The following is a 27,642-nucleotide window of genomic DNA, read 5'->3' on the forward strand; positions in this document are numbered from 1 at the left end:
TCCCAAGTACTGAGATTAATGGCCTGTGCCACCACGCCCGGCTCAACTTTTATGTTTTAAATATGTTACACAATCATATTTCTTCCCGACCTCTTTCTTTCTTTTCTTTTCTTTTTTTTTTTCCCCAACTTCTTTCTAAAGAAAAACAAAAAACAAAAAAACCCAAAAACCATTCTTCTGTCATTAACATGCTAGTTTGTTTGTTTGGTTGGTTTTTTGAGGGGTTTCTCTGTGTAGCCTTGGCTGTCCTGAACTCTCTTTGTAGATCAGGCTGGCCTCAAACTCACAGAGATCCACCTGCCTCTGCCTCTCCAGTGCTGGGATTAAAGGTGTGTGCCAGCACTGCTGGCTGATACTAGTATTTTTGCTGCAATGAATGAACCAAGATTGATGTATTGATACTGAAATATATATATACCGTTTAGATGTCTTGGTTTTTAACCTAGTGTCCTATTCCCTAGATCTCATCCAAAATTAAACATTATTTAGTTTTCGTATCACCATGTAACAGCTTCCTTATTTTGATGACCTTAACAGTTTTGAACAGTTGTGAGTTCCTCAGCTGGGATTTGTCTGATGTTTTTTCATGATTACAGTGGAATCATATGTCATTGGGAGGAAGACATCACAGGACAGAATATCAATATAATTGAACACTGCTGATGTTGGCCCTGATCACCGGCTGAGGTAGTCTGTAATTTTTTCCATTATGAAGTTTCCTTCTGTCGTACACATGTGTGACCTTAAGTTTTCTTCACTGTCAGATCTCTAAAACATACACCGGAATGAATGTCTGACCTTCTTGGAGTCTAAAGCGGCTCTGCTAGGCGGCGGGCTTCTCACGAAAAGCCACAGCAGGAGTGGCGCCCTCACCTGTGGGCGTGGTCCCATGCATTTCCCTCCTCCCTCCAGAGAAGCTCCGCCCATCTCGCGTGACCCCGCCCCGGAGCGATTAAGGCAGCCACGCCCGGAGAGTTTTCCGCCCTGAGGGCTCCTCCTCCGACCCTACGCAGAGGCTCGCGGGTCCGGATCTAGGAGAGCCGGAGTCGGAAGGGTCTGCTCTCCGAGTTCAGTGTCCCGGTCCCTGGTACCAGGTGCGTGAGGGTCCCGGCGGGCGTCCCGCGTATGCTGGGTGTTCGCGTGCGGCGTGGGGTGCAAGGTTTTCTCGCGGCCAGGGCCCCGAGTTGAACGGGGTCAGGGCAGGTGAGCCAGGGACCCCAGGGCTTCAGCTTGTGGGAGCTTCGGGGTTGCTGAGGTCTCCTCGGTGCGCTTCCGGGAGACGCTTGAGTCGAGCCGCGCCGGCCAAGAAGGCTGTCTTTGGGAACTTTGCTCCGGAACTGCAGGGCGCGGGTTCCTGGACCTGCTGCCATCCTGGTTTTATATAAGGCAGGCTCCCAAGTGGTCCAGAGAATGCGAGTTTGTGCCAAGTGCTGTGTTGGCCTGCCTTCCTTATCGCTTATCCAGCTAAGATCCCTCTGCCCCAGCCCCCGCCTCTGGTTCCAGAGTCCTGAGGAACTCTTGCTTGGGCTTGACTCCCCCACTTCCCGTGGGCTCAGGCGTAACAAGGTAGCAAACAGATCTGGGAGAGAACAGCTAAACTCAAGCTAGGCACATTCTCTCTGGGGATTTCTCCCTCCGCCTGCTAATCAGTGTGTGTCTATGGAGACTGAGTTTCTCGGACCCTACTTTTGAGCGTCATCCCAGGACGTCAGCTCCCTTCACAGCTCTCCACTAGCTGTTCCCTACTGCCCTGCCCTGCCCTGCCCTCCTAGCGTAATAAGGATTTATGAGCAGGCTTGCCTAGGGCTGCAAGGTTAGGAAAAAAGCTACAAATTATGGCCCAACACAAGATCAATAAATTGAACATGAGGTGTGTGTGTGTGTGTGTGTGTGTGTGTGTGTGTGTGTGTGTATAAGTAACTGGGTTAGGCTGTTCTCAGGTGTAAACTTTGTAGATGACAGTGTGTGTGTCATTGTTAAAAGGCTGGACGTGCCAGGAGCCTCGCAGGGCAAGGTCAGCTGTCTTGCTCCTCACGCACAGCTTGCTCTCATAACGCTCCTTCGTTATTCCCTTGCTTCAGTCAGTTGTTGAGAATTCCAGGAGGATTAACAGGGCCATTCCCTCAAGGCTTTGTCTGTGCTTGGTATTCCTAAACCGGGAGCGAGCGCAGGGCAGGCTGTTGCTCTAACACAGGTGCCCAGTTTGGATTCCTCCAGCCCTTCCTGATCTGTCATTAATTTCTGCACCTTGATTTCCTCATCCTTAAAGTGAAGACAATTATTAATTCCTGTTTTATAGACTTATTGTGAGGGTTCAGAGAGTTAATTTTTTTGTTGTTTATTTCTTATTTATTGAAACAAGGTCTCTCTATGTAGCCTAGGCTGGCCTGGAACTTGCTTTGTAGATCAGGCTGGTTTCAAACTATTAGAGACCTCTTCCTCCTGAGTGCTGGGATTAAAGATGTGTGTCACTTCATCCAGCAAACTAATATTTTAAAAAAATCATATTTATATTATCTTTAGTTCAGTGTGTGTGTGTGTGTGTGTGTGTGTGTGTGTGTGTTCGTGTTCAGAGCCCCTGGAGCTGGAGTTAACGGATAGTTGTGAGCTGCCTGACTCTGGTCCTCTGCAAGAGCAGTATGCAGCCTTCTCCAGGGAGGCCTTTCTCCACTCCTATGACTTAATATGTCTTCACATTTTGTTTTGCTTGCTTGTTTGTTTTCGTGTAGCCCTGGCTGTTCTGGAACTTACCTAAGATGGCCTCAAACTCAAATATCAGACTGCTCTGCCTCCTGAGTGCTAGGATCAAAGGTGTGCACCACCACACCTGGCTCATTTTGACAATTTGTAAGCAAATTTTATGTGTATAGGTGTTTTGTCTATATGCTATTTGGGTGCCTGGTGCCCTTCAAAGTCAGAAGAGGGCATTGGATACCCTTGAATTGGAGTTAGAGACAATTGTAAACTGCCATGTGGCTACAACAAGTGTTTTTTGTTTTTGTTTTTGTTTTTTTGGTTTTGTTTTTTTGAGACAGGGTTTCTCTGTGTAGCTTTGACTGTCCTGGACATGCTTTTGTAGACCAGGCTGGCCTTGAACTCACAGCGATCCGCCTGCCTCTGCCTCCCAAGTGCTGGGATTAAAGGTGTATGCCACTACTGCGCGGCACAATAAGTGCTCTTAATCTCTGAGCCATCACTCAAGCCCCTTGAATTGTCTGTCTTTTTTTTTTTGAGACAGGATCTCTCTCTATCAGTCTGACTGTTCTAGAACTCACTGTGTAGACCAGGCTAGAACTCACAGAGAACCTACCTACTGTGCTTCTTGAGTCCTGGGATTAAAGGTGTGTACTACTATGCCCAGGAAATTAATGTTTTCTGTTTTTGTTTGTTTGTTTAGTTTGGTTTGGTTTTTTGAGACAGGGTTTCTCTGTGTAGCTCTGGCTATACTGGAACTCACTCTGTAGACGATGGTGGCCTCAAACTCACCTCTGCCTCCCCAAACACTGGGACTCAGGGTGTGCACTACTACTGCCTGGCTCAAGTTACTGTTTTTAACAGCTCTACACAGCTCAGGTACTGACCAGTTAGAGCAGGTGGCAACTGGTGCACTGTACCTGTGCATCACAGCGGATGTCGCTCAGGCGTACAGTACACAAGACAAGACCTGGCATATAAGTCACCAAATGCATCTGCTAGTGCCTAATACAGTAATAGCAAGAGCAGAAGGCGCACGCAGCCAGCGTGAGCTGCCCTGCCTCAGCCCACGCTTCTCTGATTCCTCCATTTTGCCTTTTCCTTATTCACAAGCAATTTCTGCTCCCCAGTAGGAGGGACAGGACATGTCCTCTTCCTCCACTGTGTCATTGACCCAGTTCTCGGGACTGGCCTTCGAAGGACTTGTATGACCACGTGTCTTGTCCTTGTGCTTTTGGTGGGTGGAGACTTTGTGAATCATCTCTTGATTTTTCAAGTACCCACGGTGGGCCTTTCTTTCTTTTCTCTTTTTGTTTTTTGTTTTTGTTTTTGTTTTTTTTGAGACAGGCTTTGTTTTTGTAGTTCTGGCTGTCCTAGAACTCTCTCTGTAGACCAGGCTGGCCTCAAATTCACAGTGCTACAGTTGCCTCTGCGTGGGCTGGGATTAAAGCGTGTGCCACCCCCACCCCCTCCCATCCTTGGGCCTTTCCCTTTTAAGTGTGCAGGGAATGTCAGTTGGATGAGAGGCAGGCAAGAGAAGTAGTAGTGTCTTTGTGGCTTGAGTATTTGGAGCAATAGGATAGGCAGAGAACAGCAGGGAAGTAGAAACGAGTCCAGACTGAGGAGAGAGAGCGGGAGAGAGGCTGAAAGACCAAGTTCAGCCCTTTAGAGCTGGGTGTGGGGTTACACACCTGTAGTCCCTCCCAGACCTCAAGAGAGCGAGGCAGGAAGATCAGGAGTTCACTGCCCTTTCCGATACGGAATGAAAATGAAGCCAGAAAAGGACTCAGTAGGTGGAAAACTATGCTCCCGGGCTATCCTCCGCTTCCACACAAGTACAGTGGGATGTACTCACCCACCCCAGTGCTCACGCAATTAGTTAATATAATTAACAGCGAGCATCCTCCTGGGGAGGGGGAAGATCCATAGAATTGAAGCGTAGTCTGGGCTACATGAAACCTTGGAGAAGGCACCTGCTGATAAGCTTTCCAATCTGTTTGACCCTGAGTTTTCTCGTAGCAGAAAAGAAGGAACCGACTCCTGTAAGTTACCAATGCTGGTGCATATACAGGCACACAAACAGATACGATGTGAACATTTGCTTAAAACGAAAACAGGCAAGTCCAGCTGTTTGAGCTCTTTCCATAATCATGACAAGGAAAAGAGAATGGGCCGACTCAGTTCAGTGGCTTTATCTAGACGGCTTCGATTGCTCAGTGATACCTGGTAGTTCGGGATGGCAGGAGCGAGAAGGAGTTCTGCCAGAGACAGAGAAAGGAAGCCTAGGGTGGGTGGGATTGCACGCTTTGTTCCCAGAAGGACTGAGACCTCCTCTTCGCTTCCTAGCTGCTTTTCTCCTTCTTGATCCCAGAGCAGTTCCCGGCAGTTGGTGGCATCCCATGGGAGAGTCTGGGTGTGGCTATACATCCCCGGCTCAGCCAAGGGAACATCCTCCGGTCTGTGAATCTTTCTTCACCAAATCCACTGAGCCCGTTGAGTGATGCTTCAATAGGACAGCTCTGAGGATAGATAAATGAAGTCTGGTTTCCTTGGTTGGAGTTGGCATTTGTTTTTTGCTTTTTGTTTTTTTCTCCCCAAGACAGGGTTTCTCTGTGCAGCCTTGGCTGTCCTCGACTCACTTAGTAGACCAGGCTGTCCTCAAACTCACAGCCATCCGCCTGCCACCACACCTGGTGGCGGGAGTTGGTGGAGTTTGTAAGAACAGCTGTTGAACACTGTTTGGAATGGAACCTTCCAATAAACACTAAAACCGGTTGGCCCACACCAGGCATTGTTGACCATAACCCATGAAAGGTCCCAGGGTCACTTGGTTGGTTGTCGTGGGGGAGAAGACTAGCTGTAGTGTGGAATAGTCAGCCCCTGGGGATCCTGCCCAGACAGATATGAGAAGGAATGGAGTGTGGGCAGCCGAGCGAGCAGAGAGGGGACAGGGGCTGGAGAGCTGGTTCAGTGGTGAAGAGCAGGTATCAGTTACTTTTCTATTGCTGTGACAAAACACCAAGACTAAGGCGACTTCTAAAAGAAAGCGTTTTGATAGGGCTTATGCATTCAGAGTGTTAGAGCCTATGGTGATGGAGCTGTCATACAGTAAGCAGCAGCGACTGCTGGGAGCTCACGTCTCAATCCATAGGAGGCAGAGAAAACTAACTCCCCGAATAGGGAGAGTCTTTTGAATCCTCAGAGCCCGCCCCCAATGACATAACTTCCAGGCCACACCATTTCCCTCCAAACAGCCACTAACTGGAAACCACGTACTCAAACATAGGAGCCTATGAGGACTAGTCTCTGTTCAAACCACCACAGAGCACTTCTTGCTCTTACAGAGGACCCGGGTTTGATTCCAGCACCCACATGGCCACTCACAACCATCTGTAATATCCAGGGGATCTGACTTAAGTGTGTACGTCCGTAGATGCAGACATAGCACCCCTAAAGTAATTAAAGAATTAGAAGACAGTTTTCATCTTCTGGCTAACCCGAGACAAGTAGTCCCATGGTCCCAGTTTTCTGGATGATAAATGGTTGCCTCCAACAGAGAATCAGATGACAAGATGTTTGTGCAAGGGTTTTGAGATTAGTGAGGGAGCCTTGATGATCTTGTTGATATTGTGGGCGGGTTACTAAGGAACCAGGAAGCTTTAAGAAGGTGGAGTGTGCCATGGTCAAGGCTGGCTCTGAATTCATTAGTATTAGGGTGTTTTTTGTTGTGTTGCTTTTATTTTTTTGGTGTTTTTTGGGGGGGGCGCCGGGTGAGGGGGCAGCTGTCATTCTGAAGGTCCCACTGTCTTAGCAGCAAAGAAGTCAGTTGAAGGACTTGGGGGACCCGAGCCCTTCAGAGGAGGCTGGCTTGCAAGAGTGAGGAGTGAGATTCAGGGGTGAGGTAGGGAAGAAACTGGAAGCTGGTCACAAGGAGATTAGGCAGGCAGATGAAGCATCTTTAGGGGAAAGGAAAGGGGGGCAGGGCCAGTGTTGACTAAAGGACGGATGAGAGCTTGCTGTGTCCACTACAAAGGGCACAACTATTTTTAGGAATTAGGTGACAAGGCCTGTGTGTCTGTTGAAATCTTCAGTGGGTGCCCACCCCTTGTCCAGCCAGTTTTGTGTGCACAAAAGGAGATCTCGTGTTCCTGGGGATTTCCAGGCCCATATCCTCTCTGGGTTCTTAGTCTTGTCACTAAGAGACCTTAGGAAAGGACTTGGAAGGATGTTCAAGGGCAGTTTTATTAGAGTTAGCAAGAACAACAACAAACTGTGGATCTCAGTAGCTGCCAGGAGGAAGGAGATGGAGAAGAGGAAGAGAGAAGTCACGCCTTTAAGAAAGTGGGCAGGTTCAATAATAGGGGGTCAGCAAATAGCCTCCTGGCAGAAGGGCGGGAGGGAGGCTTTAGAGAAAAAGGATGAGGAAGCCCAGAGGATCTGGGAGAGCATGCTGGGGCTGTGGCCAGTATCTGAGAGAAAAGGAGAGCGAGGGGACAACGGAAAGTGTGCTTTTCTAAGTAATGCAGAAGAGCAGGAGGCCGCCCTATGGGCCACTGTGCAGGGCATAAGAACTTTATTTTCACTAAGAGAACTCCTCCCATCCCCTAATCCTGACTGTGGGTCAATTAGCATTCCTAAGGCCTGGTCTCTTAGCCAGGGGTTGTCGGGCCCAGCTCACTTAACTCTTACAGAGCCTGTAGTATGCGGTGTCTTAATCTTTGGAACAGATCAAAATGTCATGTGTCCACCTGGGGCCACAGGTAGATGCCTTTTTTTTTTTTTTTTTTTTAACCTGGAAGAGAGCCTTCTCTTAATGGGCCTCCCTCCACACAGCCCTGGTAGCCAAGCTTCCTGTAACACTAGGTTTGTCTTCTGCATGTCCCGGGGCGGTTGGCTGAGGACCCTGTTTGGAAGGTGGAGAAGGTCATGAACTTCGTTTTCCCTCCTGTTTCATTTCTGGTGTCTCTTAAGGTGGGGGGCCGGGGAGGCGGGGCAGGACTGAGGCAGTGTCTTGGCTAGACAGGCAATTTTGTCTAGGTTGTATTTATGTTCAATGTCAAGGGCATGGTGATGTTGAAGGGCTCCCTGCAATAGCCGAGTAAGGGAAAATGAGCAGAAGTGGAGGTCGATGGGAGACAGTCCCAGGGGCTGGGGTCGCCTCAGTCAGTAGCCTTGAGGAGGAGTGAACTGTGGCGTTGCTGTGATGGCTCGTGGTGGAAAGAGCAGCTGGAACAAACGTGTGGAGCCTCAGGAGAGCGACCGTGTGAAGGAGGGCAGGGTGAGAGAGCCTAGGGTCCTGTTTCCTCAGCTCACCCTGGTTACCCCTTTTCCACCTGAGGTGAGTGGCTGGTGGCTGGCCACAGCCTGTGTACCTCATCCTGCAGCTTCAGTGTGTGACTTGTTTATTGCGATGGTAACCATTGCTCCAGGTCAGCAGCTGTGGAATGTTCTCAGGACAGAATTAGCATAATTTATTCAACCTTTTCCTCACCAGTGGGTAAAGAGTTCTTTTCCTGTTTTTTATTGACTTAAAGCAGAGTTAGAGCAAAGAAACCGGCTCCTTTGAGTGCTCTGGGATGTATTTATTTAGGAAGTGTTGACATTTATTTATTTATTGGTTTTTCGAGACAGGGTTTCTCTAGACAGGGTTTCTCTGTGTAGCCTTGGCTTTCCTGGACTCACTTTGTAGACCAGGCCGGTCTTGAACTCACATAAATTCACCTGCCTCTGCTTCCCAAGTGCTGGGATTAAAGGCGTGTGCCCGCCCCCTTACTTTCAACTTTTATCCATTCTTTCTTACTTTCAGTTTATTTTGGTGCTCTCGTGTCATTGAAAGCCTGAACACTCAGCATTGTCCTTTGGATATAATGCTAGCAGATGCGTTTCCATACTGTCTTAGTGTTTATTGCTGTGGAGAGACGCCATGACCACAAAGGAAACCATGTTATTTGCGTTGGCTTACAGTTCAGAGGTTTAGTCCGTTATCGTCATGACGGGAAGCATGGCAGCGTACAGGCAGACATATGGTACTGGAGAAGGAGCTGAGAGTTTTACATCCAGATCTGCAGGCAGCAGGAGGAAAGAGACACTGGGCCTAGCTTGAACATCTGAAACCTCAAAGCCTGTAGAGGAATTTTAATTCACACCATGGCTGCTCTGGCAAGAGATCACATCCAAAGACCTTCTAGGTCTGTGTGATCTGGCTGGACTCCAAATATGCCTTTAATCCAGGAGACAGAGGCAAGCAGATCTGAGGTCAAGGCCAGCCTTATGTAAAGCAAGTATCAGGTAAAGAAAAGCTTAGGTCCAGGAGTGGTGATACACACCTTTAATCCCAAACAATGAATGTGTACTTTGTAGAAGGAGGCACCCGGGTTTGAAAGTGATATTTAATTGAGTGGCAGAAAAGGTGACGAATCAGAGAAAGATTTGACAGACTAGGATATGCTCAACTCTCAGGAGAAGAAAGCAAAGAGAAGCTATTTAAGGGGCAATGCATGGCCGAGCGTGGTGGTGCAAGTCTTTTAATAACAGCACTTGGGAGGCAGAGGCAGTGAGTTCGAGGCCAGCCTGGTCTACAATGTGAGTCCAGGACAGCCAGGGCTACACAGAGCACAGCAACACCACCATGAGGGGGGAGCATGCTGAGAGAGGTAAAGAGAGAGGGGACAGTTTACTGGGACGGTAATAGAGACAGGTTGCAGAGAGAAACCTCAGGTGAAGACCGAAGGAGCCAGATTAGAGACGATTGCTGGCGTTAGTTTGAGGCCAAGCAGAGCAATTCAGAGGCCAAGAGAAAAGCCAAATTAAATAAGTCGGCTGGCAGAACACCTGAGTTGAACCAGCCAGCCCAGAGCTCAGAAAGAACAAGAAAGGGTGAGCTTGTTAAGCAGTAAGTCTCAGAGGCTAGAAACTTCTGAGACTAGGCCGAGGTTAGCTGACAGAGGCAGGAAGCCTCTGAGACAACAACTGAAACAAGCAAATGAAAGTTCATTTTACAGCCAGGCGGTGGTGGCGCACACCTTTAATCCCAGCACCTGGGAGGCAGAGGCAGGTGGATCGCTGTGAGTTCGAGGCCAGCCTGGTCTACAAAGCTAGTCCAGGACAGCCAAGGCTACACAGAGAAACCCTGTCTCGGAAAAGAGGAAGAAGAGGAAGAAGAAGAGGAAGAGGAAGAAGAGGAAGAGGAAGAGGAGGAGGAGGAGGAGGAGGAGGAGGAGGAGGAAGAAGAAGAAAGTTCATTTGACAAAAACCCACCCCCAGCGACACACTTCCTCCAACAAGGCCACACCTCCTTATAGTGTCTGTGGGGGCCATTTTCATCCAAACCACCACACATACAAAGTGCCCACCTTCATTGTCCTCTGGTCACTGCAAGTCAGCTCTGAGCTAGGGACTATTTAGGAAAACTGTTCTGAATTTCCAAGTTGCTAGTGTCACGGAGAGGCTGACGGTTTCATTGGGTCCTGCTTTTAGTGGGCCAGGATTAGTGCCAGACCGCCAACATCTCTCTTCAGACGTCATTAATCCTCTCAGTGGCTAACTGCATGGCCTTAAAGTCTACTTCAAATTCAACTTGACTTCTTCTTATCACTGAGAGATGTATTAGAAATTCTCACCGCAAAACCAATTGTGGTTGCACGGGCCAGTGTTCAGGAAGCTGAGGCAGGAGACTCATGAATTCAGGACCAGCCTGGACCATATATGAAGTTTAAGGTCAGCCTAGGCTACACAGTAAGTCCTAATGGGGTGGTGCCCGTTTGTCCTTGGCAAGAGTTCTGGCTTTTATGCACTTGGCTTCTCATGTTTGGAGTTAACAGGGTTTCTAGGCCTGCCTTGTGGATCGTATTGTGTGATCTTTGGTGTTCAGGTCTGTATTATTTATGTTTTAGAAGAAGCAACCAAGAGGTGGGATGATAATGTCTTTTCTTACAGTCCTAAAATGAATAAAAACCCAATATATAAAACAGCACAGACACTTAGAGGCAATGACCCTTTGCAGACTTCAGGCTGTGTCTCAGCTCATGTGAACGGTTGGTGGTCTTGCTTCTAAGCTTGCTGATGACTGTGAGCGCCCCTCCCCCAGCGGTCCTTGTCCTTATGACAGCCAGGCTCTTAGAGTGGGTGAAACAAGCCTTACCTGTAAGCTCTAGGGACTTGGGAGGCTTGGTCTGTCTTCTGATGCTACAACGACACATCTGAAGCTGGGTAACAAATAAAGAGAAGTGGTCCTGGCGGCTCAGTGTGCTGGCAGCTGTTTGCTACATCACAGGATGGCAGAGTAAGAAGGAGAAGAAAGAAAGGAAGAGGCCACTGGTGTCATGATAGCCGGTTTCCACACGGCCCTCAGCCTGCCTCCTAAAGGTCCTGTCACTTCTCAGTGCCAGTACAATTCTGAGTGCTGTACACAAAAGGTCAGGCTTGTTCCAGGTGCGCCTTTATGGGACAAACCATCCCAGCACCATGACAGAACCTCCCCCGCCCTTGGGCCTCCCTCTTCTGTGTGTGACCAGCTCTAACTTGCCCGGTCACATTTTCTCCCTCATGTGAGGCAACAGGTGAGGTTTCCCAGTCCTTCAAGGGAAATGACAATGTAGTTAGTATTACAAAAGTATAGAGGGCCATACGGTCAGGAAAAGACACCACCCTGTAGTCTTTGTGCCTTTTCTATCTCAGGACCGGATTGGAGTAGCCTGGTTTACTTGGCATTACTGAGCATAGAAATTTTCTAAGGCCTGTGTTTCCATACAAAGGACTAAACAGATAGCTGGGAAAGTCCTTAGTTTGCTAGGGCAGGATTATGAAAAGGTCTTCAAGATCTGTGTGCATTTGGTGTGTGTGAAGTATGCTGTGTGTGCCTTTGTGCTGTGCACACGTGGAGATTTAAAGGCTGACATCAGGTATTTATCACTCACCTTATGTTTTCAGGCAAGGTCTCTCACTGCATCTGGAACTGGCCAATGTAGACTGACTGGCCAGCAAGCCCCAGTGATCCCACTGTCTCCAGCTGACTTGCCAACTACAATGGCTGTCAAGCAAGTGTACCAGGACACACCAAGCTCGAAGTGGTGGAGCGCACCTGGCATTTTACTTGGGTTCTGGGGATTTGAACTCAGGTCTTCATGCTTGCACAGCAAAGCGCTTTATCTCAACCATCAACATATTTTTAATATTAAAATTCCATGTCCCGTTTTTGGTTACTTTGTATGTCTTTGTCTTACCCTGGATTTTAAAATGTTTCTCTTATGATCAGTGTGTGTCTGGGATTGGAGATAAAAAGGGGGTGGCAGGAAACCGTGACAGCTAGTCTTCTCTGGAGGTTGTGTCTTTGATAGAAGGATTCATACACTTCCTCTTGTGGCTGTTGGTCTTTTTGGTTTTTTTTTTTCCCTAGACAAGTTTTCTCTGTTTTTAGCCTTGGCTGTCCTGGACTTGCTGTGTAGACCAGGCTGGCCTTGAATTTACAGTGATCTGCCTGCCTCTGCTGGGATTAAAGGCGTGTGCCACCATGCCTGTGCCCCCCCCCCCCCTTTTTTTAAAGAGTGCTAAGACTCTTTGTTTTGTTTTGTTTTGTTTTGTTTTTCAAGACAGAGTTTCTCTGTAGATTTGGGTGTCCTGGATTCACTTGTGGACCTGCTGGCCTCAAACTCACAAAGATCTGACTGCCTCTGCTTTCGAGAGTGCTGAGATCACAGGCTCTCATTTTATTCCTTGTTGGCTTTGCTGTTTATTACACTTGGAGACTGTTTTCTTTCCTTATTATTTGTTAGCTTGGTTTGATTTTTCATCATTCTTCTCCATCCTTGCTATTAGGATTCAGGCTTATTTGTTTATCAGGGAGGGCTTATGTCTCCTTCTCTTCAGACAGAGGCTAGGTCCAGGCACCAGGTTCCTAACTTTATGTTGCTTCTGGCTTTGTTTGTTTGTTTGTTTGTTTGTTTGTTTGTTGAGACAGGATTTCTCTGTCCAGCTCTGACTGTCCTGGAACTCGCTCTGTAGACCAGGCTGGGCTTGAACTCAGAGATCCACTTGCCTCTGCCTCCCAAGTGCTGGGATTACAGGCATGTCCCACCACGCCCGGCCGCACTTGAGCATCTGTAAGGCTCACAGAAGCACAGCTTTAGACCTCAGTGCTGACGGGGGCTCATGCGTGTGTGTCTGCCTATGTATGTGTATGTAGCTGAGGGTTTTAGTTCTGGCAGGTGCCCAGGATGTGTTGTTGCTCATCCTTACTGGCAGGCACTGCTGAACTGAGGCTGGGAGGCAGGGAGCAACATGGTTCCTGGGGTTGCTGTGTGCCAGCTTATAGTGACTGTTCTGTTCCTAAAAGCAAGACAGGGCAGATGGTTGAGGGGTAACAGAAGGTTCGGGAACACCACCCACTTCTCTCCTTCACTTAACACTGGGATCTGCACTAGAGCCGCCCTCAGGCCTTCCAGCCCCATGGGACCAGCTGGCCCTTCCAAGGCCCAGCTTTGGGATGGAGAGTTCTTGCTATGCCACCTTCTCCCACTTGCTTTCTTTAACCCCAAATATGACACGTTAGGGCACTCTTGACATGGCAACAGCCCTGGATGCCCTGACTGAACTGAGGCCGATGACTGCTGTGTGTGGCTCCACTCATTCATGAGAGATGTGACTTGTAGCTGCCCACTCCAGTTTCTCTGCTGTCACTCATAGTTTCCAGGAACAGATGATACTTTGTGTATGACTCGGTCATGCGGGAGTAGTTGTGGGAGGTCGCCATCACTTCCTCACTTTGGTTTTCTCAGGTTGACCCTCATGTCTCCCAACCTTACCTCCAGTGTAGGAGAGAGTGATGGAGCCCAGAGTGCACAGGGCCCGCTTGGGCTGAAATGCACTGGACAAGAAGTCAGGAGAGGGCTGGAGAGATGACTCAGAGGCTAAGCACACTCACTGCTTCTCCGGAGGTCCTGAGTTCCATTCCCAGGCACCACATGGTGGCTCACAACCATCTATAATGTGATATGATGTCCTCTTCTGGCCTGCAGGTATACATGCAGGCAGAACACTATATACATAATAAATAAATAAATAAGTAAGTAAGTAAATAAATAAATCTAAAAAAGAAGGAGGAGGAGGAGAGTCAGGAGATACGGTTTTAGGCCTTTTCCTGTTCCCCAGCCAGCCCTGGGAACTCAGGCCAGTCTCCTCCTCCCTGGGCCTTGGCTCCTACCAATGCATGATCTCAGTGATGCATAATTCTGGAGCAATCCAAAGGCCACAGTGGACTGGCTTTTTATTTCTAAGAAGGTTCTTTCAGATTTGTTTCCCCAAGTGCAACTCCTTGGGGAGGTCCTAGTGATTGATGTGGCCACTCTCCTGCCAGCTTTGCCCAGAATTTCTCCATGTTGGGCTGCCCAGGGTGGCTGCGTCTGCTGCGCAGCCTGGAGAGTGATTGATGTCAGCTCTGCTATTTTTAATTCCTGGTGTGTGGGTGGGTGGGGAGTTGAGTGCCCGCCTCCACCGTCTGTGGGCTTTTTGTGTAGTGCCTAAGAAAATGCTGGTCAGGGTTGGAGAATGCCGCCCCAGGGCTCTCTGGCATGTGTCAGTCACCCATGGCCCACATAGGTGAGGTCAGCGCCCTGTGATCACAGGGTGTGGGACTCAGGTATAGACCTGGAAGAGCAAGGATGTTCCTACATCTTGTATCACTTAGGGTCCTGTTTGGGATGGGAGGGAGAAGGGACTCTTCTAGAAGAGGCACTGTTTGTCCCCCAAATGCCTGTAGCCTGCCTTCCAGCATGCTGTCAGGGTAGTGCCAGCCAGGGTGAGGAGAGATGAGTGAGGAACGTGCTGTCCTAGCAGGATGCAGCTGTGTCCCAGTGCCAACTCTGCTGGGCAGTGGTAGGAAGCAGCAAGGAGAGGCTATCTGATAGCCTGGAGCATCCATCGTCTCCCTGGGAGGCCCAGTGCCAACGATCCTGGCTCTGCCCCTTGACCTCTGAGCCTTGTTCCCTGGTGTATAAAATGGGGCTGGTAGTGTGGTATATGCGTCCATGAGATTGCTGAGAAACTTAATGAGATGCTAAGTAAGAAAACATCCATGCCATCTTAGGAGCCAGAAAAAAGGGGTGGCAGAACAGGACTGGACATAGAGAACGTGCTAGGCTGAGTGTTGGGAGATTTCCAGAAAGAACAGTCATTGTGGCCTCAGCGAAGGCTGGGAGACAGCAGGGTGACCAGCAATAGGAGCAGCATCTGACCAGTTGTCTAAGACGGAAATGGCTAAGCGTGGTTGAATGAGGGACATATATTTCCTGGCTTCTTCCTGTCACGTACATACCTTGGGGGCTCCCTGGGACCTCCTGTCTTTTTGCTGTTCCTCAGTGGCCCTATGTAACTTAGTTCAGAATGCCAGCCACAGAGAGCGATGACCTGACAGAGAACCCTACTCTCGGTTCATCTGTGTGCTCTCCAGGGACTTTCAGTTTCTGGCAGTGTAGCTGGCCTTTTTGTACCACGGAAGAGTCGAAGGCACTAAATTCCCAGAGCAGATGGGTGGGCGATGAGTGCCCCACAGTGGTTTTGGGTCAGGGCCCCCGCAGCCTGTAGGTCTTGATCCCAGCCTCCTGCCCTCTGTCCCTTGCTGCTGTTGCTGTAAGAAGGTGTAGAAAAGCCTTTCAGGGGAGAGGGATGGCCTCTCAGAGCTTAACATGGCTTAAGAGAGGGCCCAGCCTTCTTGTTCCATTTCTAAAACAGTTACGTCACAGATTGTCTTTTCGTTCCTTCTGTTTCCCGCAAGGAAGCAGCTTTGAGCCACAGAACCTTCCTGATGGTGGCTACAAAGCCTTCATGAAGCCCCAGCTGTCTGGATAGGTGGACCCGAGTCCACTGGAGAGAAGGGGTGTCCTCACACCTGTGTAGCCCCAAGACTACTCTCAGGCTTCACCCCACCCCCACAGGGGAAGGAAGTTTTGTTGTGTGTATTTTCTGGAAGTGCCCTGTGCTCAGCCCCCTGTGGTGGGGAGTCTAGCCCTCACGGGTTGTCCTCTTCCAGTGCAGCGGGCAGAAGCCGATGTTACTAACCCCTGCTGAGCTTCAGGCTTTCACCTCCACTGGTCCTAGTGGCCTCTGAGGTCACTTGATAACACTGGCAAAAATAATGTAGCTCAATTTTGCTGATAATAGTCCGTTTTGAGTTAGGTGTCAGGGTCCCCTTCATATGCGGGACTTACTCTGCTGCGTTATAAAACGTGCATTGTTTGCAGAAGGAGAGAAGCCAGCTAACTATTTTGACCTGAAGGGCTTCCAGTGAAACCAGCTGTCTCCGGACACACCCTCCTCTTTGTCTACCTCTGTACAGGTAACTGTTTCTCCTTAATAATATCTTTATTCAAAGATAGGTTTATAGTTCTGTTTGCTAACTTATCAGTGGAGACACTGTTTGCTGGCCTGCTGCTTGGCTAGATAAGGAGTCGATTCACAATTGGTGTTTAATTCTTTTCATTACTATGACAGGAGAACACAGTGCTCACTGCTGCCTCAGGCGGCCTGTGCCTGTGGCTACGGAGCGTACTTCCTCTACTTCCTGTTTTTGCAGTGACTCACCTCCCACCTTGGGCTTGACTTTTTCCTTCCCAATAGCCCTGAGCCGGACAAGTTGCTCCCCAAGTCTGTTTTAGATCCCCCTCACATTTGGGTTCCTTTATCTCCTTACTTATCCTCCCCCCCCCCTTCCTTCCTCCTCTCTCTCGGTTTTTCAAGACAGAATTTCTCTACGTTATCTTAGCCATCCTGGACTCACTTTGTAGACCAGGCTAGCCTTGAACTCACAGAGATCCGCCTGCCTCTGCCACCTGAGTGCTGCTGGGATTAAAGGCGCTGCGCCACCTTGCCTGGTTTATATTCTCATTTTGTTTTAGGAATTTCTAGTAATACTAGGTGGGCGATAGGATGCTTTTTGTTTTTGAGTCTTTTCTGAGGTCTATGGCTTCCTGCTGCTAAGGTGGATGATTTAGCTGGCTGAAGGAATGAAAAACTGGTAACAGTTTCTCTGTTGAGAGGAGCTAGAGAGATGGCTCTGCAGTTAAGAGCACTGGCTGCTCTTCCAGAGGTCCTGAGTTCAATTCCCAGCAACCACATGTTGGCTCACAAACGTCTATAATGTGATCTGATGCCCTCCTCTGGCCTGCAGATGTACATGGAAATAGAGCACTCATATACAATAGATAAAAATCTGACAGAGAGAGAGAGAGAGACAGACAGACAGACAGAGGGGAAGGGGTGGTGAAGGAAGGAGCTATTGTCTTCTGGTTCCCAGCAGCAGTGAGGCATCCAGTGTCATTCTATTTTCCCCTGAAGGACCTTGGCTCCTTTCTTTCCCTGAGAGCTTGCAGTGTTGCGTCTCAGCCGCCTCTGCATTCTCAAGTGTCAGGTGGATGAGCTTTGCTGATGGTCTCTTTTCAGGCACTGGCTCGCTACTTACGCTACCTCTTTGGGTGTTAATTAGTGTTTTTATGTCATCAAGCTATATCATCATCATCCATCATTCTTCTAATTATTTGTGGGTGCTTGTACCTGTGTATGTACACAGAAACCAGAAGAGGACATGGAATGTCCCTCGGTCACTCGTGTTCCCTTGAGGCAGTGTCTTTGGCGGGATTTGGAGCTAGGCTGGCAGCCACCAGGTTCCCAAGATGCTCTTGTCTCCACCCGGCTTCCAGCGCTGGGCTTAGACATGGCCATGTTGAGCTTTTTACGTGGATGCTGGAAATTTGAACTTGGGGTATTCATGTTTGTGCCTTACCCACTGCCACATCTCCAATCCTCACAGTGTTCTTGTGTTGTGACTGATAATTTTCTTTCCTCAAGCCGGGCATGGTGGCGCACGCCTTTAGTCCCAGCACTTGGGAGGCAGAGGCAGGTGGATCTCTGTGAGTTTGAGGCCAGCCTGGTCTACAAAGTGAGTCCAGGACAGCCGGGGCTACGCAGAGAAACCTTGTCTCAAAAAACCAAAAATAAATAAATAAAATAAATACTTCTCTTGCTTCAGTATTTCATGCCCTCTCCTTTGGGACTCATTTTAGATCATAATATTCCTACATCCTTTATACCTATTTTTGCTTTTTTTTTTTTTTTTGGAAATCATTTATTATGTATACAGTCCTCTATCTGCATGTACAACTGCAGGCCAGAAGAGGGCACCAAATCTCATTCCAGATGGTTGTGAGCCACCATGTGGTTGCTGAAAATTGAACTCAGGACTTTTGGGGTTTTTTTTTGTTTTTGTTTTTGTTTTCTTGTTTTTGTTTTTGTTTTTGTTTTGCTTTTTTTTTTTTTTTTTGGAGACAGGGTTTCTCTGTGTAGCGTTGGCTGTCCTGGACTTGCTTTGTAGACCAGGCTGGCCTCGAACTCATAGCGATCCGCCTGCCTCTGCTTCCCAAGTGCTGGGATTGAAGGCGTGTGCCACCCTGTCTGTCTGTCTGTCTGTCTTTCTTTCTTTCTTTCTTTCTTTCTTTCTTTCTTTCTTTCTTTCTTTCAACTCAGGACCTTTGGAAGAGCTCTTAACCTCTGAGCCATCTCTCTAGGACTCCCCTCCACTCCCCCATTTGTGCTTTTCACTTGTGTATCTAAGTACATGTTCAGGGTCCTAGCAACATCTTAAGTCATCACCTGCTGCCACAGCCAGGTGTGCCAGGTGTGTGCCAGAGATAAAAGTACCCTCCCTCCCCCCTCTCTCCATCCCTCTATTCTCCTTCTGACCCCCACCCCCACCCCATGTCATGGGTTCCCCTTTCCCTTCCAGCCCCGCCCCCTCTACCCTCATGGCCTATTCACTCTCTTCCTTCCCAGGCCCCTCCCCTTCTCTTACAATAACCTTGCGTGGTGTGTAATGACTGCCCCTTGGCATGGCCTGTCATGGTGCCCTTGCCATTGCCTCATTACACAGAACTGAGGGTCTCCCAGTGGAGTCTGGTGTTCATCTAGGCTAGGCTCCTGGCTGCCTAGCAATCCCCAGAGATCCACTTGTCTCCCCAGCACCAGAATTCTAAGCATAGGCCACCATGTCTGGCTTTTAGTGTCGGTGCTGGGGCTCAAACTCTGGTCCTCAGGCTTATTCAGAAAGCACTTTATTGACTAAAGCCTCTCCCTAGCTCCTCTTGGTTTGGCTGCTGCCTTGTTTTTGAGAAAAGAGCTCTTGTAGCAAGGCTGGCCTCAGACTCACTATGTACCTAGGCCCTTGACCTCCAGATCCCTGCCTCTACTTCTGAGTGCCGGGATTATGGGCAGGGCTCACCACACCCAGCTTTTTGTTGCTCTTTTTTTCTCTGGATTTTTATTTATTTTATTTTATTTTTGGCTTGCTTTTCTAGCCTTTCTGTTGGATGGTGGGATTTGTTTGTTTTGCAGTCTTTTTATACACACATTGCTTTGCTACTGATTTATTGAACTTTGAATTTTTATCTCTTCTCAGTTTCTAAGACACTTCACTGCTTCCTAATTGTTCCATGTATACAACATTTCTTTTTGTTTGGCTGTTTGTTTGTTTTTGTTTTATGGATAGATTTTTCTCTATGTCTCTGAGCATACTAACTGCATCCTCCTACTGCCTTTACTTCTCATCAATGGCTCTCTCCTCGTATTGGCAATCTTGTTCAGATGTGCTGTGATGCTTTGTTGTCTGTTTACACAAACACTGCTGAGTTTTTAGCCAGTCTCACGGTCTCAGGTAGGGCTTTTCCCGTGTGCAGAATCATCCTTTGTAGTGCTGGTAATCTGTACCTCATCTGCCCTTGCCTCAGGTGTTGAGCCCAGCTAAGAACTCTTACTCCTTTAGAGCCTTTGATAAAATAAAGCATCCAGGTGATGAAGTGGCTCCCTTGTGAGCCATAACCCTGTGCTGGTGCCACACCCTTTACATCATAGCACTTGGTACAGAGGCAAGAGGTTCTGGGCTGGGTCCCTTGCTGTGTCATGGTGGCATGCCACTTCCCCCTCCCTGGTTGTGTCAGTTTCTCCATATGTAAACGGGAAGAAGAGGTTCAGTGAGTGGGAGGACACTGGTACTCACCTCTTAAGGCCACCCTGGCTTACCATGTGGGCGGCTCTGTTACCTGCACGCGTAAAGCAGGCTCTTAGCTTTTCCCCTCCCCAAAACGTTTGCCTTGCTGGCTGGGTGTGTTGCCTGGCCACAGAGAGCCCAGCTCTTATTGTGGTGACTCATGGTGACCATGGTGACTGTGTTGACCTATAATACAAGTGAGCAAGCCTTATCTGACTCCTCCTTCCAGGCTGGTGGCTTTCGTTATTGAAATGATTTGTTGTGGTCTTGGGGCTTTGGTGCCTCTCTTGTCAAAGAGGCTGGCCAGCTAGACCAGGAAGGCCGGGGAGAGGGGAGAGGTGCTGTATAGGTTAGTTTGCTGTTCCTGCCCTTAAGGGCCGTGGCAAACTTAGGGTGTGTTTTTGTGGTAGTACATGAAATTTGTTAATTTTAGATTGTAGTTCAGTGGTATTGAATATTCACTGTGTGTTTTGTGTGTGTGTGTGTGTGTGTGTGTGTGTGTGTGTGTGTGTGTGTATACAGCCATCACCACCATCCATTTCCAGAACTTTCTTTCTCATTGTCCCAAGCTCACTACTGCCGTTTAGCAGCCCCCATTTTCTTGCCCCAGCCCCTGTGACAGCAATGTCCTTCTGTCTTTGAGTGGAATCAGGCAGCATTTATCTTTCTGTGACTGGCTTATTTCACTTAGCATGTGGGTTTAAGTTCATCCATGTTGTAGCATGTGTCAAGGTGTCCTGTTTTCGGAGTGATTGGCACATTTTCTTTATCTTTTCATCTATGAGTTGTCCCCACCTTTGGACTTGGGCTTGTGGATAATGCTGCTAAGTGAGAGAGGTCCCACAAGTACCTGTGCAAAGTCTTGCTTTTGCTTGCTTTTCATAGTCCTGTGTTTAGTTGTTTTGTTTTGTTCTCTGCAGTGGCTGGCCTTTTTACCTCATGGCTCTTTGTCTAGCAGTTTGACCTCATAGTCTAGTCTTACAGCTGCTGGGGAGAGACAGTCAAGGTGTTCACAAGGGTTGTGCTCTAACTGGGGGTCATCTGTTTGCTTGGCATCTCTGGCACTGGTCATCATCCTGTCCTTCATGGCCCATTCCACTACAAGTGGGGCCACTTTTTGCTTGGTGTTGTCTTTACTCATGTTTTCAATCCTGCCATAGAGGGGAAAGAGTCACCACTTTCTTTTTAAGATGTATTTCTTTTATGTATATGAATGCTCTGCCTGCACATACACCTACACGCCAGAAGAGGGCATCAGATTGCATTGTAGATGGTTGTGAGCCACCATGTAGTTGCTGGGAATTGAACTCAAGACCTCTGGAATTGCAGACAGTGCTATCTCCAGCTCCGACGAGTCGCCACTTTCCAGAATGCCTGCAGTCGGAGTGATCTCATCTGGGCAACCCAGCATTGTATTGGGCTCCTCTAGTTGGTAATCTCAGTCACCTTGTATTGGCTCTTTCGCCGTAGGAGGCAACATTTTGAGGTTCTGGGGCGTTGGGGCTGAAGACTGTATCTAGGATATTTTTTGAAGGACAATGGCCTTGTCTCAGGCTTTGGAATGTCCTTTGCTCCACTCCTTTGATTGACCTATGACCCTGATGGCCGGCCAGCCTCACGCCACCATGTGGGTCAGCTCCTGATAAAATAGGTGCACACAGAAGTTTGATGAGCTTAAGAATTTTGATCCTTTCTTCCTTGTCTGTGTGTCGTCGCCTGTCTTCTGTGGTCACTTGGAGAGACTGACACTAGACGAGTTGATCTCAGGCTGCTCAGTTTGGCTCCCACCGGAGCAAGGGATCAGGAAGAGTTTCCCATGGTCCCATCCCTCTTGAGTTATTGGAGGGATGGCCTGGCACAGAGGCAGTAACTGGGCATGGCAGGAGTTGATGTATAGAGTATCTCAAGCCCAAGGGGATTTGGGAGAAACCAGGCTGGGCCTTGCTAGGACTGGGGAGACCAGCCACCTTGGAGGGCTCAAGTAATGTTGAGCCCGTGACTAGCTTGTCCCTTTGACTCTGCTTCTCAGATAGTTATTGTAGACACTGTTTGAGAGCTGGGGTGCAGCTGAGAGTGGGAGTTGGTGACACATAAGCACAGATCTGCATCTCCCCTGACCCGAGCTGCGCTCACAAACACAACTCAATTTTGGGTTGTATGTCTGTCTGTTCCTCTGTTTCTCTGTCTGTCTCTCTCTCTATCTGTCTTTCTCTTTCCGTGTCAGGCCAGAAGAGTCTGTGTGCACACATGTGTGTTCAAGTACTCCCTGAGTCCAGAAGGCTGTATTGTGTTTGTGTAAGGCCAGAAGCAACTGTAGGGTCCACCCACTGGAGTTACAGGTAGTTGTGGGCTGTGCTGCTGGCATCAGATTTCTGGTCCCTGCGCGCTCAACCATTTGAACCATCCTTCTAGCCCTGTGTATATGCTTCTGTAGGTTTTACTTTGGTCTCCTCGGGCTGCTGTAATGGAGCACTGTGAGTGAGGGGCTTAAACAGTAGAAGTGTGTTGCTCACAGTTCTAGAAGCTGGAAAGCTAGGATCAAGTGTCAACGTTTGATAAGGGACTATTTCTGGATTTGTAGCTGGCCCCTTCTCTGTTCTTACATAGTAGTCTCTCTGGCCATACCCCAGTTCGTGAGAGCGCTGCTTTTGTGACCCTGCCACCACACTACCTTGCTTTTTAATCCCATCTCACTGGGGCTTGGGATTATAGTGAGGTTCCCTGGGAAACAGGTACGGTCTGCCACTGCCTGGGGCAATCAGCTAAACAGAAGGTGGGGTGGCTTCAGAGGTTCCTGCCTGCGCTATGTCTTTGTGCCTGTGGTGAGGTTGCACACTACAGTGTACTCTGTGGTTGCTGCATGCTCACCCCACAGCAGCTGAGCAAAGAAGGAAGGCTCAGATCCCAATGTCTCCTTTAAGGGACATGTACCTAGTGACCAAAGACCTACCAGCAGATTCCACTGTCTACAGTAGTGCCACAGGGGCTTGGGAGTCCGTTTCCAACACATGGGCTTTCGAAGGCCTTTCTAGATCCACAGGAGAGCACTGCCCTTGCCACTCTCTGTCTTTCCCACTATCCCATCCTCAGCCCCACCCCTTTGCCCTGCCCTGTCACTTGTCCACTTACTCTCCCCTCCAGTTCCTACAACTCTCATACTTTACCAAGTGCCTGTGGGTCCTCCCTAACTAACCTGGTCTGGTTTGCTGTTTCATATTGGGGCTGCTCATTGAATGAAAGTTAAAATAATACAAGGAGGGGCTGGGGAGATGGCTCAGAGGTTGAGAGAACTGTCTGCTCTTCCAGAGGTCCTGAGTTCAATTCCCAAAACCCGTATGGTGGCTCACAACCATCTGTAATGTCATCTGATGCCCTCTTCTGGCCTGCAGGTGTACATGGAGGCAGAGCACTGTATATATAATAAATAAATAAATGTTTAAAAAATGATACAAGGAGGACAAACTTGGTATGAGACTGTTGCTATTCCCATTTAACAGAAGTGAGAAACTGAGGCACAAAAAGGTTAAGTAGCCTCCTGCCCAAGAGCACCTCGCTGGTAGAAACCCAGCGTGGATTTGAACTTGAGCAGTCAGCCTTCAAAGTTCGCGTTCTTCCTACTATCCTGCATTGCCTTTAAGAACATGGGGTAGGCCAGGCACATGCCTTTAATCCCAGCACTTGGGAGGCAGAGGCAGGAGGATCTCTGTGAGTTCGAGGCCAGCCTGGTTTACAAAGTGAGTGCAGGACAGCCAAGGGGGGCTTGCTTGGTCATCATGATCAGCCTTTAATCCCGGCACTCGAGGCAGAGGCAGGTAGATCGCCGTGAGTTTGAGGCCAGCCTGGTCTACATAGCAAGTCCAGGACAGCCAAGGCTAAACAGAGAAACCCTGTCTCAAAAAACCAAAAAGAAAAAAAAAAGGTTTAGTTTTGTAAGAAAGTGCTAAAATCTCTTCCAAAGTTGTTATACCACATTCCCCACAGGAATTCATAAGCTGTTGTCCATACCCCCAGTGTTTGGTGGGCCACTTTTCTTAGTGTGGCCATCCTAATAGCTGTGCAGTACAAATGAGTGCTTTTCCATGTCTTGTGAACTCTGCATACCCTTTGGTGCCGAGCTATCTTCTTAGTTTTTTTCCCTATGTTTTTCTAAGTCCCTTTATCAGATGTATCTTTCAGGAATGCACTCAGCCATTCTGCAGTTTTGTTTTTAATTCTTTTTTATTTTATTTGAAACAGGCTCTTGTTATTTGGCCTAGGCTGGCCTCAAGTCCTTGGCCATTAAGGGATCCACCCCTCCTGCCTGAGTAGTTAGATCGCAGCGTGCGTTTCCATGTCTGCTTTTCTTTTACCTAGGCACACACACAAAAAAATGTCAACAAGGATTATCAGGGCTGTGTGGTTTGAACTGTATATTTATGTGTTGGGTGAGAGCAAGTGACTCCTTTAGTTACCAACAGCTCGGGAAAGTAGAGTGGCAGACCCTCCTGAGGAAACAAGACCTAGTTTGTCTGCTTCAGAGTGCCAAGAGGTGTCAGGCCCTGGAGAGCATTACACCTTCAGACCTCTGCCTGTCAGTGTTAGCCAGGTGTGGTTTCTGTTCTGTACGAGAGACTGTCTCTCTGAGAGATACTTTTGGCGCCTGGACTTCAGGCCTGGTACCACTCTCTCCTTCCCTTCAGTGTCTCTAGATATCAGGCTGGACGCTGGAGGATGAATGAGCTAGCTTGCTGGGGGCAGTGGGGGCAGGGAGCCTGTCTCCACCTCTTCCTGTTAGCTTGGGAAGACTTGCCTTTATCAAGGTCAGGGGATGGCTGAGTCTGGGGAGAGGAACTCCATTAAGGATACGTTTCCCTCATGTTCTATCTCCAGATTTCTGCCTGTTCGGTGGGGACCCTTGAAAGTGAAGGTTCATGGCTTTAGGGAACAAGCCCTTTCACTGTCCCAAAGAAGCCCTCCAGGTGGCTTCTGTATTGACTGGGTACCTACCTTGAGGCTTGGTGCTAGGACGCTAGGACGCTAGGAAGCAAGGTCTCCACGGGGTGCTGGGTGCTCCTGTGCGGAGGAGCAGTTCTACACTCAGGAGGTCCCGGAAGTCTGGGCTTTTTTTTTTTAAAGATTTATTTATTCATTATGTATACAATGCTCTGCCTGCATGACAGAAGAGGGCACCAGATCACATTATAGATGGTTGTGAGCCACCATGTGGCTGCTGGGAATTGAACTCAGGACCTCTGGAAGAACAGTCAGTGCTTTTAACTGCTGAGCCACCTCTCCAGGCCCCAGAAGTCTGGGCTTTAACATGCTCCACAAGGGACTTCTATGGAAGCGATTGTTCTGGCTAGTTTTATGCCAACTCAACACAAGCTAGAGTGATCAGAGAGGAGGGAGCCTCAGTTGAGAAAATGTCTCCATGAGGTCAGGGTGTAGGTGGGCCTGTGTGACATTTTGACTGATGTGGGAGAGCTCAGCCCATTGTGGGTGGGGCCATCCCTGGGCTTGTGGGCCTGAGTTCTATAAGAAAGCAGGCCGAGCAAGCCATGGATAGCGAGCCTGTAAGCAGCTCCTGCCTCCATGTTCCTGCCATGCTTGAATTCCCTTCCTGACTTCTTTGGTCATGAACATTGATGCGGAAGTAGAAGGTGAAATAAACCCTTTCACCCCCAGGTTGCTTTTGGTCATGCTGTTTCATCACAGCAATAGAAACCCTAACTAAGACACAGATGGTTAAGCTGGAGAGGGCCAGCAGTTTGAATCTGCACAGGTGCATTTACATGGTCCCAATGAGGAAGGAAAGGTAACGATTGTGCTGTAGTGTCCTTAAGAAGGTAACAATCGTTGGGCAGTGGTGGCGCATGCCTTTAATCCCAGCACTTGGGAGGGCAGAGGCAGGTCAGTCTCTCTCTGTGAGTTTGAGGCCAGCCTGGTCTACAAAGCAATTCCAGGACAGCCAGGGCTACACAAAGAAACTTTGTGTCTCAAAAAAAAAAAAAAAAAACTTAGACAGCCAGAGGCTAGAAGTTTTCTTGAGGCAAGGCCACCAGAATGACAGCCAGATGCCTGTCCTTTGCAGGAAGACTCTCCGTGGGTTTGGTGCCATGGTTAGAAGCAGGTATATGGTATAGGATGTGCCTGGCTGTCCAGATCACATTAGCCATGGGAAGTATCTCTCACCCGCGCACCTTTCTCTTCTGTTGAAGGGTAAAGAAGAAGAAAGGCTTTGGTCAGGTGAGAGGTCGCAAACTGGGTGGTAGCTCACTGTGATCCTGTTTGTCATGGAGAGTGAGAGCGGAGAAGGGTGGTGAGTCCCTCTTGTCCAACCCCCCTGGGACCTGATTAGAGCCTGGAGGTCTTGGTGCTGCGCTGGTGTTTCCTGCTGTGGGAGGTGCAGACGGCGAGCTGCAGGGTATCGCACATATATCTTAAATACTTCTGGGTCCCAGTGCGGACAGTATCTGACAGAAAGCTTAACAGAGGGAATCTTTAGGCTGCCATGGTAGAGAAGTCTAGGCGGTATTGGCACGGGTGCAGAGGCTCCTCTCATCACTATGGAGTATAGGAAGTGGAGAAAGCAGGACAGGAACCCTCTAAGGGCTGCCCCTGTTGGCCTACTTTCTGAGTCTCTACAGCCTTCCAAAATATCACACCAGGTATTCAAATTATGAGCCTCGCCAGGCATGGTGGCGCACGCCTTTAATCCCAGCACTCGGGAGGTAGAGGTAGATGGATCACTGTGAATTCGAGGCCAGCCTGGTAACACAGAGAGACCCTGTCTCGAAAAGCCAGAAACCAAAAGACAAAAACAAGAACAAATTATGAGCCTAAAGGTGACACTTCAGATTCAAACTGTAACAGCATGGTAGCTTGTGAACGGGGTAGGGATGGATGTGTGCCCAGGGGTGGCAGAGTTGGGGGGTAGCTGATTGAAAGCCTGTGTTGACAGAATTAGAGTCAGATATATGTCCTATACAGGAGGACTCCCATGAGGTCCCGCAGCAGGAAATTCAGTATGACAATTCAGGTGTCTGCTATTGGCACATTTATGTCAGTCACAGAAGAGTATAATGCCATGTTCACCAGGTCAGTGGTTACAGAACAGCTGAGAGAGAGCTAAGGCGGTCACAGAGAGCCGCCATAGCCAGCGATTCAGGAGATGGGAAATGGGCAGACCCACAAGAGAAATTTCACAGGAGTCCTTATAATGGCTCTGTCGCCCAGAAAACCTGCATGTTCCCATGCCATGGAACAGGAAGCTCATCTGCAGGGACCGAGTGACCATCCCACCCTGTGATCTCTGGGCTAGCCTGCGCTTTGGGTCCAAACACGCTTCAGAGGGAAGGAGAAGAGGGAACAGGCTCAAACAACTCCAGGTGGAAAGTAGTGTGGAAATGAATCTCATGAAAGGGAGAGACTGGAAACAGTGTCTTCTGCGAGGGAAGGAGCCAAGGTCACTGCAGAACTGAGTTCTGCAGTGGAATTAGCCTGTAGAATGGGCCTTGGGACAGGACTCTTTCCAGGAGGCAGATGCTACTTTTGCCAGGAAACTCCCCCACCACAGCTCTCCAGGAGGGAGGGCTACCCTCCTGTGTCCTGGTTGTCTGAACTGAATGAGCCCTGTGTGTGTTATTTTTATTTTGGAAGAGCCACCAAGGCCGTGTGGGATGGAAGGTGTAGTTTCGTGTGTGGTTAGAAATGCCTGTCTGAACTGGACCTTTTCTTAAAGTTTCTTTCATTAGGCAATCATGAGTGTGTGACATGTCTGTAGGAAAGCGAGCTTCACCTCCAGCCTCTTTTCCTTCCAGAGGCAACCAGTGTTACCTAGTGCCTTGTGTGGTCAAGAGTGGTCTGTGGGGGCTGGAGAGATGGCTCAGTGGTTAAGAGTGCTGCCTGCTCTTCCAGAGGTCCTGATTTCAATTCCCAGCAAC

The 27,642-nt window shown here is 48.8% G+C and overlaps 1 protein-coding gene across 2 annotated transcripts in view; it reads left to right on the forward strand.

The window, feature by feature from the left end:
* Positions 1-944: 944 nt before the first annotated feature.
* Positions 945-27,642, forward strand: part of ANXA11 (annexin A11) — a 47,452-nt gene continuing 20,754 nt past the window's right edge. Inside the window, exon 1 of one of the 2 annotated variants that reach the window (XM_084796249.1) lies at positions 945-1,094. The gene's annotated coding sequence lies outside the window, so the exon portion shown is untranslated. Of the gene's footprint in view, positions 1,095-15,997; positions 16,022-27,642 lie in introns of those variants that run through there. The other variant, XM_084796250.1, reaches the window with a different exon arrangement.

The sequence above is a fragment of the Acomys minous genome (genome assembly GCF_964271855.1).
Source record: "Acomys minous genome assembly, chromosome: 9".
In the NCBI taxonomy this organism is placed as follows: domain Eukaryota; kingdom Metazoa; phylum Chordata; class Mammalia; order Rodentia; family Muridae; genus Acomys; species Acomys minous.